This window comes from Pleurodeles waltl, chromosome 3_1 (genome assembly GCF_031143425.1).
Source record: "Pleurodeles waltl isolate 20211129_DDA chromosome 3_1, aPleWal1.hap1.20221129, whole genome shotgun sequence".
NCBI lineage: Eukaryota > Metazoa > Chordata > Amphibia > Caudata > Salamandridae > Pleurodeles > Pleurodeles waltl.
The window spans coordinates 227,757,019-227,775,617 of record NC_090440.1 but is presented as its reverse complement, the minus strand read 5'-3'; positions in this window follow the sequence as shown (position 1 = coordinate 227,775,617).

Below are 18,599 nucleotides of genomic sequence, written 5' to 3'. Positions count from 1 at the left end.
GCCATTTCTGCTGTTTTCAGCATGGCTGGCTATGAAGACCAGGCTAATGATGAATACTACTTGGAGGATTCTGCTGGGTCCTCTGAACAGGATTTGGTTTATGCTTTGGACGCTGGTGTACGTCACACTGTTAATCAAGCCTTGGCACAGGCGATCAGACCCACTAAGCATCACCTTATTGGTTTTGAGGAGCAGCAGCGATGGGTAGCCCCTTTGGGCATCCAGTCAATAGTAGAACCCTCCCTGTCTGGTGGTTCCCAATCACTCCAACAGAGTCACAACCCGCATTCTTAGGATTTATAAAGCCTTATCAGGGCCATGGCGAAAGAGCACGACTATAATGCGTCAACTCAGAAGACTAAGTCCAGAGAGGATCTGGTTTCTTCTTCCTCAGATCATTCATCCGAGACAGGGGATGACCTTCCCCGTAAACGCAAAAAGAAGTCTCATCACCAGGAGGATCCTATGCCTACTCCTAAGGTCTTGACCTTTGAGCCGGAAGACAGAGTCCATCCTCGTTCTTTCTTATGGGTTCCCCCAGCTGAAGTGTCAGATTATGTGGAATCCCACATTAGGCATAGTTTCGATAAAGAAGTTAGATCCAGATTGCGGTCTGAATGCCCGAGACTGGATTTCTCCTCTAAAGTAACGGAAACTCCGGAGTTAGATCCTACATTGGTCCCATTTTTGAAGAAGTCTTCTAAAGACCCTAAGAAGGGCATTGATCACACCTGGTGAGGTTGTCAGGATAAGCTGTTGGACGTCTCAGGTCCTTTGACGAAGATTTTGGAAATGGCGTTTCAGGCCAAGGAGTCAGGCGAGACCATTAACCCTGATGTTTTAGTAGGCTGGGCCCAAAGAGCGCTTTGTTTCCTGGGTAATGCAAATTGTGCCATTTCTTCGGAGTGTCGCCGCTCCATTTTGATTAAATTGGACCCCAAGTAAGCGGACCTCGCTACTTCTGAATCAGGTCCCTTGGCACAGGGACTTTTGTTTGGTTCTCCTTTCCTAAAGGAACTATCGAAGTTTGTTGCAACATATGCGAACCTGGACAAGGCCCAAGGTTCTATTAAGAGGGCCCTTCGTCCACTTTTTCGAGGGGCTGGACGCTACAGAGGGCATGCCTTCGGCCGCTTCAACCAGCAAGGCCCTCACCGTGGGTACTACCACCAGGGCCGAGGCGGTTTCCAGGAGTATGACGCCTCCGCCTCTACTTTCTACCCCTCCCGCCCAAGAGCGGGCCACTCCAGATTCTGCAGAGGAAGATCCAGGGGCAACCAATTCTTCTCCCAGGAGGCAGGATCTACAGGTGAGCCTAATACTAAATTCAGAGGTAATTTTGGATGGCAGGACGGGTCTTTTTCTACAAGAATGGCGCAAAATGACTTGCGAGGCCTGGGTTCTCCAGACCATTCAGGGTTTCAGACTCAAATTTTACAAGTCCCCCGTCCAGTTGGCTCCCCCTCGTCCAACGTATTTTTCTCTACAAGAACCCAATTTCATTTCCGCAGAAGTCTCGGTGCTGCTGGCAAAAGGAGCTATTGTCAGGACCTCAAAGCACCCTTCTGGTTTTCTTGTAAGCAAGAAGGGAGGAGGGTCGCGTCTGGTTCTGAATTTGAAAAAATTCAACGGTTTCTTAGTCTATTGACACTTCAAGATGGAAGGTATTCCCTTGTTGAGGGACATCCTCCGGGAGGGAGACTGGATGGTTTGTTTAGACCTCAAGGATGCTTAGCTAACCATCCTCATATTCCCTCCCCACCGAAGGTTTCTTCAATTTCTGTGGGGGGGCCACTGTTACGAGTACAGGGTTCTCTCATTTGGCCTGTCATCAGCCCCCTGGTGCTTCATGAAGATAAAGCGACCTGTGGTAGAATACCTTCGTTCTCGAGGTGTACGTCTCATAATGTATCTAGACGACATTCTCATTATGGCTCAGGACACTCATCTCCTTCTTTCTCATCTAAATTAGACCATTTCCCTGCTTCAAAAACTGGGGTTTATAATCAACACCCAGAAGTCGGTCCTAATTCTGGCTCAGCGGATGGAATTTCTGGGTTTCCAGATCGACTCCATTCGGTCCCAGTTAGTTCTTCCCCCTCTAAAGATTAATTCAATCAAGAGGGAATTGAGATTGCTGTTGTCCAGGCAGACTGTATCATTGAGGGCGACTGCCCGCATGGTGGGCCTGCCATCTTCTTCGATCCAGGTGATTTTTCCAGGTCCTCTGCATTACAGAGTCCTCCAGAGGTTAAAGATTTCCCATCTGCAGATGGGTCTCAGGTATGCAGACCAGGTTCCCCTTTCGGAGGAGGCTCGGTCAGAGATGAATTGGTGGTTACACCACATGGAAGCGTGGAACGGCAGGGCTATTTTCATTTCTTCCCCAGAGATAGTGATAGAGTCCGATGCCAGCCTGTGGGGCTGGGGAGCCCGTTGCGGCTCAGTGTCCACTGGGGGCCGTTGGTCCAGGTCAGAGTTAAATCTACATATCAATGTTCTAGAACTTCTAGCGGGTTCCTTTGCAATCAAGAGTCTGTCCCCGCTCAAAACGAACTGTTGCATTCTTCTTCGTAAAGACAACATCTCAGCAGTGAGATATGTCAACAAGTTGGGGGGACCAGATCTCGCATTCTAGCGGAGATTGCCAAGGACTTTTGGCATCTCTGCCTGCAACACAGGATCTCAGTGATAGCGGAGTACCTGCCAGGGAGCAGCAACTTGGTTGCGGATTGGCATTCTCGTCATCTTCGAGATTTCAGCGACTGGAGGCTTCACCCCAAAATTTTTCAGGCACTCTCTGCTCGGTGGGGTCCCTTTTAAATAGATCTGTTTGCCTCCCGGCTAAAACGACAGGTCAAGCGTTTTGTCAGTTGGAGACCGGATCCGGAAGCATCGGCAACAGATGCATTCCTTCAGGACTGGTCCCTGGATCAGGGATATGCTTTTCCCCCCTTTCTGATGATTCCCAGAGTGCTGACTCAGTTACGGCGTCAGCAGGCGGATCTTGTTCTGGTTACCCCTCTTTGGAGGTCACAGGCATGCTTTCCAGTGGCCTTGGAGTTGAGTTGCAATCATCCGCTTCTTCTCCCGTTCAGGAGGAATCTTCTTCTAGACCCGTTGAGTCTTCCTCATCCGCTTGTCCTTTCGGGTCAGTTGTCCTTGGTGGCTTGGTGTCTTTCAGGGAAAGATGGAATCTCCCAGGCCTTTCGCAAGAATCTTCTGCCTTCATTGCGGGATCCTGGTCCTCCCATACACATAGGAGATATGCTTCCGCTTGGAACCGATGGAGTGCTTGGTGTAGTGCATAGAATGCAGATCCTGCTTCAGCGGATTACAGTATGCTCTTAATTTTCTTATCCTCTTTAACATCATCTGGTTTGGCTTATAGATCGATTAATAACTATCGGTCAGCTAAATCGACAGGGAACCTGCCTATTGATGGTAAACCTGTGGGTGAGCGCCCCATTGTGTGCAAACTGTTGAGAGGTATCAGATTAGCTAATCCTCCTCGCCCTCGTTATGCTTCCCTTTGGGATGTAAATATTGTTCTTCGTTTTTTGGAGCCTTGGCCAGCTAATAGGTTCTATTCTAGAAAGCAGCTTTCTGCCAAGCTTACTATGTTATTATGTTTAATCTCCTGTATAAGGGTGTATGTTCGGGGCCTCGACTTAGCTGGGAGGGTTTTTTCTCCCGAAGGAGTTACTTTTTCCATTTCTAGGCGTACCAAGTGTAACCTGCAATCAGTTTCTTATCCCAGTTTTGTGGACAACCCTAAGCTTTGTGTTGTACAATGTCTCAGGGCTTACGAGGTAAGTACAGAAGAATTTTGTTCTGATATGGGTGGTCAATTGTTGGTTTCCTTAGTCAAACCTTATCACCCGGTTTCCTCAGCCACTTTGGCCAGATGGATTCGTTGGCTTTTGAATGAAGCAGGAACTGATGTTTCCAGATTTGGTGCTCATTCTACTCTAGGTGCCACGGCTTCGAAATCTTTTGCCTTAGGTTCTCGTCTAGAGGACATTTTAAAGGCCGCAGATTGGTCTTCTCCCTCTACTTTTAAATCTTTTTACTGTAAGCCTATTGTTAATATTGCATCGGCAATGGTGGATCAGCTTTAAACAAGCATAATCTGAGCCTCTGGTCCTGACATAGAATAAAAAAAAATCTAGCATTCGCGTTAAGAATTTTTCAATTCTATTAAGGACATGGAGGCGAGGATTATCCCACCGCACTGTTGCCATGTATTTTATTTGATTATGTATTTTATTGATTATGTTTTATCTGTTAATCAGTTTCATTGACATGTTATTATGATTCAGTGCTTTTCCCTCCCTGTGAATATGTATGAAGTTTATCTATTATGTTTCAGTTTTTATGGCCTAATCTTTTACATCTTTTTAGGCACAGAAGACAAATAATTGAGACGCTTACGCAATTCGTTGTTCTACATTCTGTATTGTTGGAGATTCTCCTGTGTTTTCAAGTTGGTCGTTTTTTTTTCCTCTTCGGGATGTTCTGAGGATACATGTTCTTGGACTTGCATTGACTTATTTTGTTGAAATACTGTTTAAGCAAAGAAAGAGGAGTGGAATTGTGTGAGGCAGCGTTTTATAGGGTTCCTCCTCTATGGTCATCACGTGTTGATGGGAATCTTGGGATTTGTAGTTTCTTTATTTTGATTGGCTGCTGTATAAAATAAAGCATAGCAAGAGAAGCATAATCCTCGCCTCCGTGTCCTTAATAGAATTGAAAAATTCTTAACGCGAATGCTAGAATTTTTTATACTCTTTGTGCCGGCCTGCTTAGAGAGGTACGGGACATCTCTGCTTGCAAAGAGGCTTTTTATTTTTAATTAGCATGGTTTTTAACTGTTGTATTTCTATTTTATTTTATTGTCCTTCACTGGTGCCCGTGTTTAGAGGCATTCGACAGCCCTTCACCTATCTAGCTCTATTCTACTGCTTTTGCCATTTACTTCCTGAATGGGCCGCTTTCGGCCGCCATTTTTGTTGCCATTCTAGTTGCTCTGAGTAGGCACCTGATTAGATGCACTACTTAAGCAACTCTTCGTGCCGGCCTGCTTAGAGAGGTACAGGACATCTCTGGCTGCAAAGAGGCTTTTTATTTTTAATTAGCACAGTTTTTAACTGTTGTATTTCTATTTTTTTTTATTGTCCTTCACTGGTGCCCGTGTTTAGAGGCATTTGACAGCCCTTCACCTATCTAGCTCTATTCTACTGCTTTTCCCATTTACTTCCTGATTGGGCCGCTTTCGGCTGCCATTTTTGTTGCCATTCTAGTTGCTCTGAGTAGGCACCTGATTAGATGCACTACTCAAGCAACTCTTCGTGCCGGCCTGCTTAGAGAGGTACGGGACATCTCTGGCTGCAACAAGGCTTTTTATTTTTAATTAGCACGATTTTTAACTGTTGTATTTCTATTTTATTTTGTTGTCCTTCACTGGTGCCTGTGTGTAGAGGCATTCGACAGCCCTTCACCTATCTAGCTCTATTCTACTGCTTTTGCCATTTACTTCCTGATTAGGCCGTTTTCAGATGCCATTTTTGTTGCCATTCTAGTTGCTCTGAGTAGGCACCTGATTAGATGCACTACTTAAGCAACTCTTTGTACCGGCCTGTTTTGCTTTCCTTCTCTTATCTTATGACCGAGCTTACAAAACTTCTCTGGAATGCACTTCTTAGTTTAAAGAAGACATTTATTTTTATTATTACTTCACCACGAGGTTCCTGAAAGATGAAATTAGTAGGTTGGAAGCACATGTTTAAAAGTAGTGGCAGCAATGAAAGCAAGATATATCAAAGTACTTCTCAGTTGCAATGTACACAGCAAATACATGTGATTATATTATAGCATAACTTCAAAGCAAAGCATAAAAGTCAAAATTGCATCACCGTAGGGCCTATCACTCCATTTCATCTTTCTAAGGGCTGCAAATTGATGACTCTGGTTCAACTGCATGAAAGAGATTTTCCACCCAAACGGGAGACAGGCAACTGACGTCCGTTCCTGTCTGAAGTCAAGATCCTTCTTCCCTCGCTGCTGCCCAGGGCCATCGTTCAAGCTCAGTGTGGGAACCGAATGAACTTGGAGAGTGGCCAGTTCTCCGAACTTCACTCGTTCCCAGACTGGATTGAGAGGTAAACACAAAATCTACGCTCTCTTATCAGCTAGGGTTTGGTGTGAAAAACACAGCTTGGTCTATCATGTGGAAAAACACAGCTTGGAAAAACACAGCTCATCTTCAATGTCTCAAATGCAATGCCTAACTCCACGTTAAAGCCAATAGGGCGCTAACCTAAATACTAAATGTAATGTCTAATGCCATGTTAAAGCCAATAGGCAGCTAAACTGAATACAGAATGTAATGGCTAATGCCATGTTAAAGCCAATAGGCAGCTAACCTAAAAACCAAATGTAATGTCTAATGCCATGTTAAAGCCAATAGGCAGCTAAACTGAATAATGTGGTACTGGTGAACATTGAGCAACTAATATGCGCAGTGGTGAAACACAAAGTCATTGGTCAAACACAATTAATAGCATAACACGGCCACGCAGCGGTCGCGGGCAGCAGGCGCGCCGCTGGCGCGTTAAATGCAAGCCTGTCTGCGCCCGTCCGCGCCCGAAAGAGCCCAGAGGTCAGGTATGCTGCAGATCAGACGCCAGAAAGGTTAGTCTACCCTTGCCAACAGCTATTAGCTTATAACAATATCTTTATGAGCCCAGCACATTCGATCCTTCCCCCAGATTTCATAAGATGGTCCTGCCACATCTGTCCCTGGATACTGTCGCCTGATCTGCCTTCACCTCCTACTAGTAGTGTTAATCCTTTAGGTACAATGTTTTTGCTTAACTGTCGCTCACCGCCCGCTCATTCTCTTCACATTTATACTCTTTAAGGAGACTATCATCCTGAAGCCCTATTTTTACCAGAAACATGGCTCAATGAAGACTCTTCTATTGATATCTTAAGGGCACTACCATCTGACTACTCAATCATTAATTCTGATAGATCCCTGGCCAGAGGGGGGGGGGGGCATTGCCATTATTTACAAGAAGACTATTACATGTTCCACTACCACTCTAGACATTCCGGAATGTGAAAGCATGTCCTCCTCATTATACCTTAATCCAACAACCACCTTTTCAGGAATACTTGTCTACCACCCTCCGTGTCCTTACGCGAATTTCTTACAGGCCTTACCAGACTTTGTAGCAGGTATTCTATGTAAAACACCCAACCTGTCCATACTTGGAGATTTTAACATTCACATGGATAACATACATTGTCCTTCTGCCAAAAATCTCCTTTCTGTTATGGCGGCATTAGATTTTACACAGTACATCACAGGACCTACCCACTATAAAGGCCACACCATAGACCTTATTTTTAGTAATCTGTTGAATTTTTCCTCATTTATTCCTCTACCTCTCATCTGGACTGATCACTGCTTACTTTCATTTACACCCTTTTCCAAATCCTCCCCCCGTCATGAATCTTCAGGACAATCAACATCTCGGCAATGGTCAAAACTTGACCTCAGAGATTGGCAGAATATTCTCTGTTTTCCATCTCCTAACCATAATGACTTGAATTCTGAATCTGTAGAATCCTTTAACAACTGGATCTCTACCTCCTTAGATTCCATCCTGCCTCTTAAGACCATGACTAAAAGACCTAAACATAAATCTAATCCCTGGTTCATGCCCTACTTGCTAGAACAAAAAAAAGAGTGCAAGAAGTTGGAAAGACTTTGGAGGAAAGACTATAGCATTTCCTTGAAAAAAGTATACAGAGCAGCCATTAGGAACTATCATGATTCCATTAAACTAGCCCAATCCTCTTTCTACAGTACCAGAATAGAGCAATCGGCTAATTCTCAGAAAGAGATCTTTCACATTTTTAAAGAACTCACCCATATATCTCTAAATGACCCACCTATGGAGGCTTAAATTGAGCACAGTAATAAATTAGCAGCCTTCTTCCAGGAGAAGGTTATTGACATTCACTTGTCTTTCTCAGCTATATCCAATCATGAATCCAGCTACCAGCCAGATACTGCGCAATCTCCACGGGTTTCACTTGCAGTTTTTCAACCTTTGACAGAGATAGTGGTCACTAATTTCCTTCACACCATCAAATCCGACTCTCCCCTGGACCCTGCTCCCCCTAATACTCTTGCATTGGCCTCTGACATCATTGTTCCGCCCCTGACGAGTATCCTCAACCACTTCTTAACCATAGGATTCCTACCACAATCTATGAAACATGCCATTGTCAAACCCTTATTGAAAAAGCCCAAGCTTGATCCTACTATTCTCAGTAACTATAGGCCCATTGCTCTTCTTCCAATTCTAGCCAAAAAAATTGAAAAACATGTCAATAAGCAATTGACATGCTATCTTGAAGATCATGAACTCTTAGACCCCACTCAAATGGGATTTAGACCTCAATACAGCACAGAATCATCTTTGCTAGCAGTTACTGAAGCTACCCGTCAATTATTAGATCAAGGTGGACATGCAGCCATCATTCTACTTGACCTCAGTGATCGTAATATCCTCCTTTACAGGCTTTCTAATATAGGAATAGTAGGCAAGGCATTAACCTGGCTCTCCTCTTTTCTGAAGGGCAGAACCTTTCAAGTTCTGGACCGTTCTTTTCTGTCCAGTATATTCCCCCTTACCTGTGGTGTCCCACAGGGTTCTTGTTTGAGCCCCACCCTTTTCAATGTATATCTCTCCTCCCTGGCTAAAGTTGTAAAACCATATGACCTCTCGGTAATCACATATGCTGACGACACCCAATTGGTAGTCTCCTTTTCTAATATCAAGGATTCTTCACCGATGATTTTTTCTTCCTGTCTAGCTGAGATTGGCAAATGGATGAATATGTCCAAATTGAAACTTAATGATGGGAAGTCGTAAGTTATGACTGTGGGCAATGGTGCCCCTCCTAATCTTTTGGCTCTCCACCCAGAGGCCTTCAGCAATCTCCCCGTCCCTAAGGATCATATAAAGATCCTAGGTTTTTGGCTCCACAGTCGCCTCACAATGGAGCACCAAGCGTAATTGATTTCTTCCTCTTGCTTTGGTCTCATGAGAACTCTAAGGAAAATTCCCAATCTTCTGCCACCTCTAGCCAGAAGAATTCTGGTCCAGACTATGATACTCTCCCGTCTAGACTATGGTAATTACCTCTTTCTTATATCTCGTGAGTACGTATTGAAGAGACTTCAGGTGGTGCCGAACACTGCCGCAAGACCTTTGATGAACATATCTAGACATCAATCAGCCAAATCAGCACTGACCTCCCTCCATTGGCTGCCAATAAAACAACGGATCCTCTTTAAAGCCCTATGCATGATACATAAAGCTCTCCACAATAAAGGCCCTCATTTTCTCAGACATGGCATCTCCCCATATATTCCCACAAGAACCCTGAGATCTTCCACTGAGTGTCACTTCCTTTTTAGCGCTGGGAGGCCTTCGGGTAGCCATGTGCTGTATAAATCTGCTAAACTAAACTAAACTAAACCTATATCTTTGGCACCGTTTGACGAATCTTCATTCAATTTTTCAAAAAAAGTGTCTTGTCGGGTCTTGTGCATGGAAAGTTTTGGGGTGATCCGTCATGCGGGCACTGCGAAACAGGGAGGGTCAAAAAAGTGTGTCTTCCATGTTAATTCCCATAGGGACTTTGTACACAAATACAGCCCAAACCGCTGGACAAAATTACACCAAATTTGACAGAAAGGTAGCTGTTGGTTCAGAAAGCACACTTTCTGTTATTTGGTGCAAATCTGTTCAGTAGTTTTCCAGAATTTAAAGGAAGTCCAAATTTGTATATCTAGGTGCGCAAGTAAACTTGCTAATTCTCCTGATCTCGTGCAGAGATCTGATTGGGTCAACACTTCAACCAGGAAGTGTTGCCAGCCATTTTGGGACTCGGACTCAGCCCCCCTAGCCTTGTTCCCTAGGGTCCCCCTGAGACCTCACCAAGGCAAACAAGCATTATGTTTGTAAATGTTTGCCACACATTTGTGGCAAAAATGTAAAAAAATTTAAATAAATAAAGGAGGGGTGCACGGGGCCCTCCCGCCTCAGGCTCTCATGAGCTCCGGGACTTTATTGAAATTAAGGAGGGGGCCATGGGGACCTCCCTCCATTGGGTTCTAAGAGCCCCGGGGATCGCCACCTCCTGGGGCTTAATTTAAAACAAAGGAGGGGAGCACAAGGAACCCACTGCTGCGGCTTAAATATGCCCTGAGGACCACTACATCTCCAGGGCTAAATGAATACTGATGGGGGCCCTGGGGACCCTCCCCGGGGACCAGCACCTCCCTGGGGCCAAAAATACAGTTGAAATGGGAAGGAAGCCACGCGCCCCCTTCCCGAGCCATATACGGCCCCAGGGACCACCACTTCCCCAGGGCCGGCCCATGTAATTTTAAAGGAGGGCACGCACCATCCTGGAGCCATTAATTGCCCTGGAAACCTCCACCTCCTTCCGGCTCCTGCTATCTCCCGAAGTCCACCCCTCAGGAGATAGCTGTTTGCTTCCACTTGGCGGGAGCTGACAGCCAAGCGAGAACTAACATAACTCCTCTTGCAGCAAGTGGGAGCTGTCAAACTTCTCCCTCTTGCTGGAAGCAGAGTTTCATGTAGGCAGGGAAACAGATAAAATGATTCCTCCCACACGCAGGGAGCAGTATTTCTAGCAGTTCCCTGTGTGTGAAGGCAGGGAGCCAGCTGGGACCCTGGAGGCCTTGAGGCCCCATTCGCAGTCCCCAAAGATAGAGACTGAGTGGGGCCAAGTCACCTAGGTACCAGTGGCCTGGCCCGAAGGGATGTGGTCCCCTGGGCCATATGTGGCCAGGAAGGGGGGCTGTGCAGAACCCCTCTCACTTTAAACAATGTATTTGGCCCCAGGGAGGTGGTCTTTCCCAGGGCCCAGGGGGTCTGCGCAGTCCCGGATATAACTTTTAATTTAGCCCCGCGAAGGTGTTGGTCCCTGGGGCATATGTAAGCCCCAGGATTGGGGTCCTTGCGATCCCTCTCCTTTGATTTAGATAAAGCCATGGGGAGGTAGCGGTCCCCGGAGATCTTGGAGCTCAATAGAGGGGGTCCCTGCTGCCCCCTCCTTAATATCAGTAAAGCCCCAGGGAGGTGGTGGTCCCCGGGGCTCATAGGAACCTCAGGAGGGGGTCCATTGCATGCCCCTGGGACCTGGCCCACCCAGGGGCTTTTTTGTAAAACAAGCGCTTGTTTTCTTTTACATTTTTTAGACGAATTCCCTAGGGGACCCCAGCACCAAGGCTAGGGGGCCAGGGTATTTCTACCCTACCCGTCCTTTTTTTTGGCAAGGCCTTACGTGGCACAGCGTTGACTGTTGAATGGGGTGTTGGCAGCAGGCTAGGCCCTGTGGACAACCCCGCCATACCCGACTGAAGGCCATGCGTTGCACACGGTTGGATGTTTATAGGGGGTGGCCCTGTGGCCAAACCCTGCCACAGCTGCCAGGCCCTGTGGCCGACCCCCGCTGAGTACGGCCATAAAGGTTAAAAACCATAGAAATTCACTGAAAAAAACCCAAAGGTTACAGGAACGCTACAATTAGGGAATAGAATTAAAAACACCATAGAAATTCACTTAAAAAAACAAAGGTGAGGGAAGTCACCCAATAGGTGACGTTAAAATACTAGCTAAAGTATTAGCTAACAGGTTGGCGCCTCTCATAACCTACGCACCCTGTTTGTGATACAGCATGACATTCATCCAATTCTCATCGCAGTCTTTTTAGATGGTACTAAAGCATTTTCTAGAATGGAACTTCCTAATGACGGTGCTCCGCTGTATGGGCCTTCCCCAATCCTTTTTGCAATGGATAGCCCTGCTACATACAGGCCGGTGGCAATAATCAAAGTAAATGGCTCAATTTCAACCACAATACGCATCTCGAGAGGCACTGGACATGGTTGTCCGCTGTCCCCTCTTTGGCGGTGGAGTCTTTGGCTGCCAAACTGAGACAATGCCATACAGAATATGCCCTCTGCTACCCTTCCAGACACATTCTAGCCTCTCTGTACGCGGATGATATTTTTCTGTATCTACCAGACCCACAGACCAGCCTCAATGGAGTACTTAGAGAATTTGTTCACTTTGGCAAACTATAACGAGTGCAGATCAACTGGTAGAAATCTCAACTGTTCCCCTCACAACAACTGCGCAATCCTTCACCCCTGACTTTCCCTTGAAATGGTGTCAATCTGATTTACGCTATTTGGGAGTGGTGGTTTTGAGGGACAAGGAGGAGGTAGCTCGTGCAAATTATGGGGTGGTACTAAGCAACTTCATAGGCAGCATTACTCGGTGGATATCCCTTGCCCTGTCCTTGGCTGGTCGCATCGCACTGTTGAAAATGGTCATCTTACCAATTTTTTTTACCTCTTTCTAAACATCTCTATACCTCTCAAACTGCAGTTCTTTCAGTTTCTCAGAACCCAATTAATATAGCTAGCATGGGCAGGTAATCAACTCTGCATCAGCTGGGACATCCTAATTTGCCCATTTTCCAAAGAGGGATTAAAAGCCTCAGACCTGGAGCTTTATTACTTATGTGCACAGGCGATACATTGGTACCATCGCACACCGTTTCTGCCACACCTAGCCATTGAACAGGGCCACATGGCCCTTGTCCCCCATGTCTGCATACTTGAGCTCCTTGCCAGCTTCTTCCACACTTCCAGACTCCACTGTTGCAATCACTTCACAAGCATGGCACGCAAACTCCACAAACCACTGCTATACTCCCTACCTGCCCTATTACATTACCACTCAAGGCTTCCTATCACTCATGAGGCCTCCTGCAGGCAGGCTCTCCAGACTAGAGATATGACTCACTGGGGTGACCACTATAGGGAAGGAAAGTTTAGGACCCAGGAATTCTTTTTTGAAGGGGACACTTCCACACCACTTGATATTTTTTTTATATATGAGACTAAATTATAATGTCCTTGCAGGTATGTCTGGCTTCCCGCATGAACCTCCCACCTGTGAGACACTGCATACTCACCTAGCCATCTGGTCTTCCAACTGTATCAAGCAGCCCAAACGGAGGCTTCAATACTGCAGCTAAAGCTAGAAGGCAATGGGAGGCAGACTTGGGAATGGACATTACATACACAGAATGGCAATACTGCTGTACCAGAACTGGTAAGGTAACCTCTAGCAGCAGACACTATATACTACATTATACATTTCGACATTGTATCTACTACACTCCAGTAAAGCTGCATTGCTTCCGAGTTCGTGGCAATCATCACTACGATAGATGTGGCATGATGGGAGCGGATTTTTTGCACCTGCCATGGCTCTGGGATCCAATACAGACATACTGGACTGACATTTCAAAGGCCCTTGAACTCATGGTGGGCCAACCTTTGTCATTATCTCCTCTCATGGCCCTGTTGGGATACGCTGAACGGGTAGAGACACATCACAGTTGTTTTGTTGCACTGGCTCTACTTCTGGCCAAACGCAGAATCGCCTGCTGATGGGGCAGAGGGAGAGTGCCTAAATGTAAGGAATGGTTGGACGATCTTATCTATTGCCAAGACCAATTAGCAGTATTTTCTGACCTGCTTCCCCCTGCCTCTAAACCATACGATATCTGGGGACCATTAATAAACTATTTATTACAACAACTACTGGCAACTGCGGAGAATCAACCCTAAGATGGGCCCTGGGAGTTGGCCAAGGTACCACCATTGGTTAGCAAGCTGCTTTATAGGAACCCCAATAATGTACTAGAACCTATACACCTTTCAACAGTTACTTGTTCTTACTCAGGACATTTGTATTGTCAGCCACATTAGGCCTATTTCATATGCTCTCGGAACTGTGGCACAGACAGAATATTATGCCTATGATGTTTCACTAAACTGGAGTGATTAGATTTGTAAATTGGAGGGATGGGATCACATGTACATGATGAGACAAGATGCTGGCTTAGCACTGTATGATGATGCACTTAAGATTCTACTATTGTTATTCACTGGAAAAGTAATAAAAAAATAAAAACGGTTACAGGGACATTGTAGTTAGGTTCCCATTTACTCTCACAAAACCATGGAAATTCAGCAGTTATAATTATGGTTATCTCAAATAACTATACCTTGTGTCCTAAGGTAATTATTATAACTGTATATTTTCACTGAAAAAACAAAGGTTAAAGGAAAGTTATAGTTAGGCAAAAATGTCAGTTACACAGTGATAAGAAAGAATATCCCTAGGGGGAACAAAAGACTATCCATCACTCAATACACTACTTCAAACACTCATTCACTCCAATGATCAGTCTCTATAAAGGAATATACCAGAAAAGTATTTAATAAATAATCCCATATAAATACAAAAATAAAAACCAATATAAAAAAACCAGCAGAGAACTGCTGCAAGAAGGTTAATAAAAACAGTACATCTGGGAAACAAAACACAACATCTGGGAGACAAAACACAAGACATCCACCCCAGTCTATTATATTATGCTGTCCCAAGTTTGGTATAGACTAGCTAATTGATTTGTGCACTCAGTCTCTGCTCTATTTTAGGCCAGTTCCAATGGGTTCAGCAATCCAAGTTGCGTCAATGCGTTTCAGTGGTCTTTCAAGGTCCTTACACCACCTTCTTCAGGACAAGTGAATATCCTCCAAATATATAACTTTCATATCAATCATCACAAATTCGTATTCTTATCAAAACAGTGTCTTTTGCCTCACAATAGTCCAAGAGCGGATCACTTCATTAACTCCACTCGCACCTCAAATTCACCTAAGTAATTAAGAAGAGCCCTGTTCTATCAAATTAGCTCTCAATCTCTGATCCTTATCGCGGGACGAGACACTGTTTGGATAAGGATAAGAATTTATGATGATTGATATGAAAGTTATATATTGGGAGGATATTTAAGCACAATCTGCATACAGAAAGCTAGCTTTCTGCCAAATTTAGTGTAATTCCATCCAGTGGTTCGGGCCGTAGCCTTGTTCAAAGGTCATATGGGAATTAACATGGAAAACACAACTTTTTTGACCCCTGTAATTCCATCCAGTGGTTCGGGCCGTAGCCTTGTTCAAAGGTCATATGGGAATTAACATGGAAACCACAACTTTTTTGACCCCTCCCCCCCTTTTCCCGGCCCCTGCTTGACAGATCACCCCAAAACTTTTCATGTGCATCAAGAATCAGCGGGCACTTATTTGGGGAAGTTTCTTGAAGATTTGTCAAACGGTGCTAAAGATATTGGTGAGTCAAAAACACTTTTTTCTATGGAAACATAATCCTACCTATAAATACCTAGTGGCAACCGCCAATGGGTAATATATTTTCAAGGTAGGTAGGTATGGAGTCAAGAATATAAGAATAGTAAATCCTTACCTCCCTCTATGCACTTACCCTACTTTGGCCCGTGATTTTTTGGTAACAATATTCTGTCCATCGATATTTAGGATTCAATATTTCCTTTTATAATTAGTTTGAAGAGCATCTCTTCCTGAACCACAGTTCAGCGTCTGGCTCTGGTCTTTCCACATCTATAGAAAAGTAACTTCAGTCATGTCTAAAAGGCTGACCTTTTGCTGCAGGATCAACTCATAATTTATTTGCTCTTACCTAAATACCTGATTGACACCATGATAATCATAGTTTAAATTACACCTAAAACCCCACTTGTCAACCATCAAAGACATGGTGAGTTACTTAAAGTGTTTAGGGACATATCTTTCTGCATTCACCCAGCTCACACTGCTCACTCTACACTCACATGGGTTCACTTCTCACCCTGCTCGTGCACAAGTACTCCGTGTACGAAGGTGGAGTATTATGTGGTATGGGGGTTAGTCCTTACAATGTAATACTATCACAATACCCCAAAGATGGTCCTTTGATTTACACTAATAAATCCTTAGCTCAGTCCTGGTAGTTTGGCAAAGGGCAGTCAGGTTTTACTAGAGAAACGTGCTAAGCATTTCAGAACACCAGCATGGACGATAAGTAATTGATATGACTTGAACGAAATCCAACACCAAATTATAAAAATTTAGCTTATTTCTATTTTAATTTAGACACCAAAACAAACAGAATTGCATCAGTTCAACCGGAGTTATAGATTTTAGAATCAAAATTAAATCACAGCAAAAATGGCATTTAAACAGTTTGTTGAAGTCAATGGAGAAAAAACACTAGTGACAAACGACCACTTAGAGGTCAAGTTACATGGAAACCTTGCAGGGTTAAGTTTGTACGGGTCCTAGGAGCAGGCCACAAAAGTCAGTTCAGTTTTACCTGGCCCATGGTGTCCAGGTGCAGAGTTATCCTGGCTGTCCATGGTGCTCAGCGGGACTCGCGCTGCTACCGATTTAACTGCTTACATGACATTTCAGAGCTGGGTTGTCAATGTTGGATGTATGCTGCATGGTGTGCCCTGCAGTTGCAGCGTCGAGTGTGGTGGTTAGTTACCGGGCTGGCAACCAACAAGCCTTGGCAGCAGTAAAGGTGACAAAAAGCTCTGGGAACTTCACAGGGTCCGAGGAGTGGCGTGGTGGCCTGAAGCTTCAGGGCAGGTGAGTCTACAACTCCCAGAAGACACTGGACCACATGGATTTGGGTGATCCCATAGAGGGCTTGATTGCCAGTGAATCTTCGGATCCTGCAAATGTTTTTACTTGCAGTTTGCATGGGACTAGTGTAACTGGTTCAAGTGAAACTGAGGGTACTTCTGGTGTCCACAGGGGTACCTCTGGATGGGATTGCCGATTTGGAGCCAAGAACAAGGTCGATCACTCAGTTCCCAGTCTGTTGCCTCAGGGAAAGAATATTCCTATTTTGCTTTATTGCAGTGGTCAGTGTAACAGGGCTCCTCCTGGTCATTCTTTGAAGTTAGTTGTTCAGATCTGAGGTTCTCGGGTCAGGCCTGTCCCTTGAATCCTGGATTTAGGGACGTTAGAGGCGTAGAGGCTAGTGGCCAATGGGCAGCTAGCTCCTGCAGCTAATCCGACCCCGAGGGTACCACATCCGGTGGGGTAGGTCACCTTTTGCTACATAGAACCCACTATTCTGCCACTCCAAAGATGGCAGAAATCAAAATTTTGTGCACAGACTGGGCTGTTCACCCTAGAGGTGTGGTCAGCTTTCAGGGGATGTGCACTATGCTGTATATCTAATTTCGTGCCTGTCCCGGAGCAAATGTGCCTGGGGGCAGGGGAGGGCAGTTCCTCCTATGGGGACGGCATAAATGTCTATATGGGGCAGCAAAGCCTTTGAAGCTCGCCGCCCTGAAGTGTCCAGTCACTAACTCGGCTGGGGGTGCAGGAGGTGTGACCTCCTTCCTGCCTCTGCCAGAGTCTCTGACTCCTGGGAGTGTCCACAATACCTGGCAGGAGGTCAGAACCCTGTCTTGGCGACAACAGGGGCAGGAAAGCATGGGCTAACCAGCCAGAGCACAAAGAAGTTGAGGCAAACAGGTTGGTAACCTCTAAGGTGCCACCTGGGTACATACCAGCCATCCCTCGACACCAGATTCATCAGGAGAGAGAAGGCACTTTGTTTGACACTAAACTCTACATATCTAGTAGGTACCATAATGGAGCTAGCCACCAGGTCGGCCCGGGTGCAAGTTCCATGTTATCCTAAGGACTGGTTATCACTTATAGTATACTTTAATAGAAAAGATACTATAAAGACATATAAGATAGTGCTTACATGCCTGCACCTTAAATATAATGCACCATCCCTCCTGGGCTGAAGAGGCCTTCCTTTACAGTGTCTAACATATTTATTTATGTATTTAAACATTTATGCAGTGTAACTGTCACCTGAAAGGTATCCTGCCGCTAGAAACCAGAACCAGACATCCTATTACAACTTAAGACTCTACCGCAGGATTATCAGGGAAAGAGCCAAGTTTTCACTACCTTCTATAGTCTAGCAGGTCAGACATATATCTAATAGAGGCCAGGAGCTGATTCCAAAGTTGAGCTGCCTTTACGGAGAAGGTACTTCCACCCTGCCGACTCTTCTTAAACTTGGTGACATTAACAAAGTTTGCTGATGACGAGCGGAGACATCTCCTCAGTGTATACTTCTAAAAGCTACTCTGGAAGAATCTGGGGCCAGAGCCCTGGAAGGCCTTAAACACTATACAGAGGGCTTTGAATGCAATCCTCTGCCTGATCGGGAGCCAGTGAAGCTCCCTTAAGGCCTCTGTGGTAGAGGATCTTCTAGGCCTATCCAAGGCCAGTTTAGCAACACCTGTCTGCAGGTGGTGTAATCTGTGCAGCAAGTAATCAGGGGCTTGAGGAAGGAGTGCACTACAGTACTCTAACCTACTTAAAATTATACTGCGTTTCACCAACGATTTAACAGATGAGAGCAGTAAGGGAATATTTTTCCACAAGACACCCGTAGTAGTGAAAAGCAGGTCCCGGCCACTTTGGTGACATGAGCCTCCAGGGAAAGATTGCTATCAAATATCACACCTAGGTTAGGAGTGAGTAGTGGCCATAACTCAGATGGTAA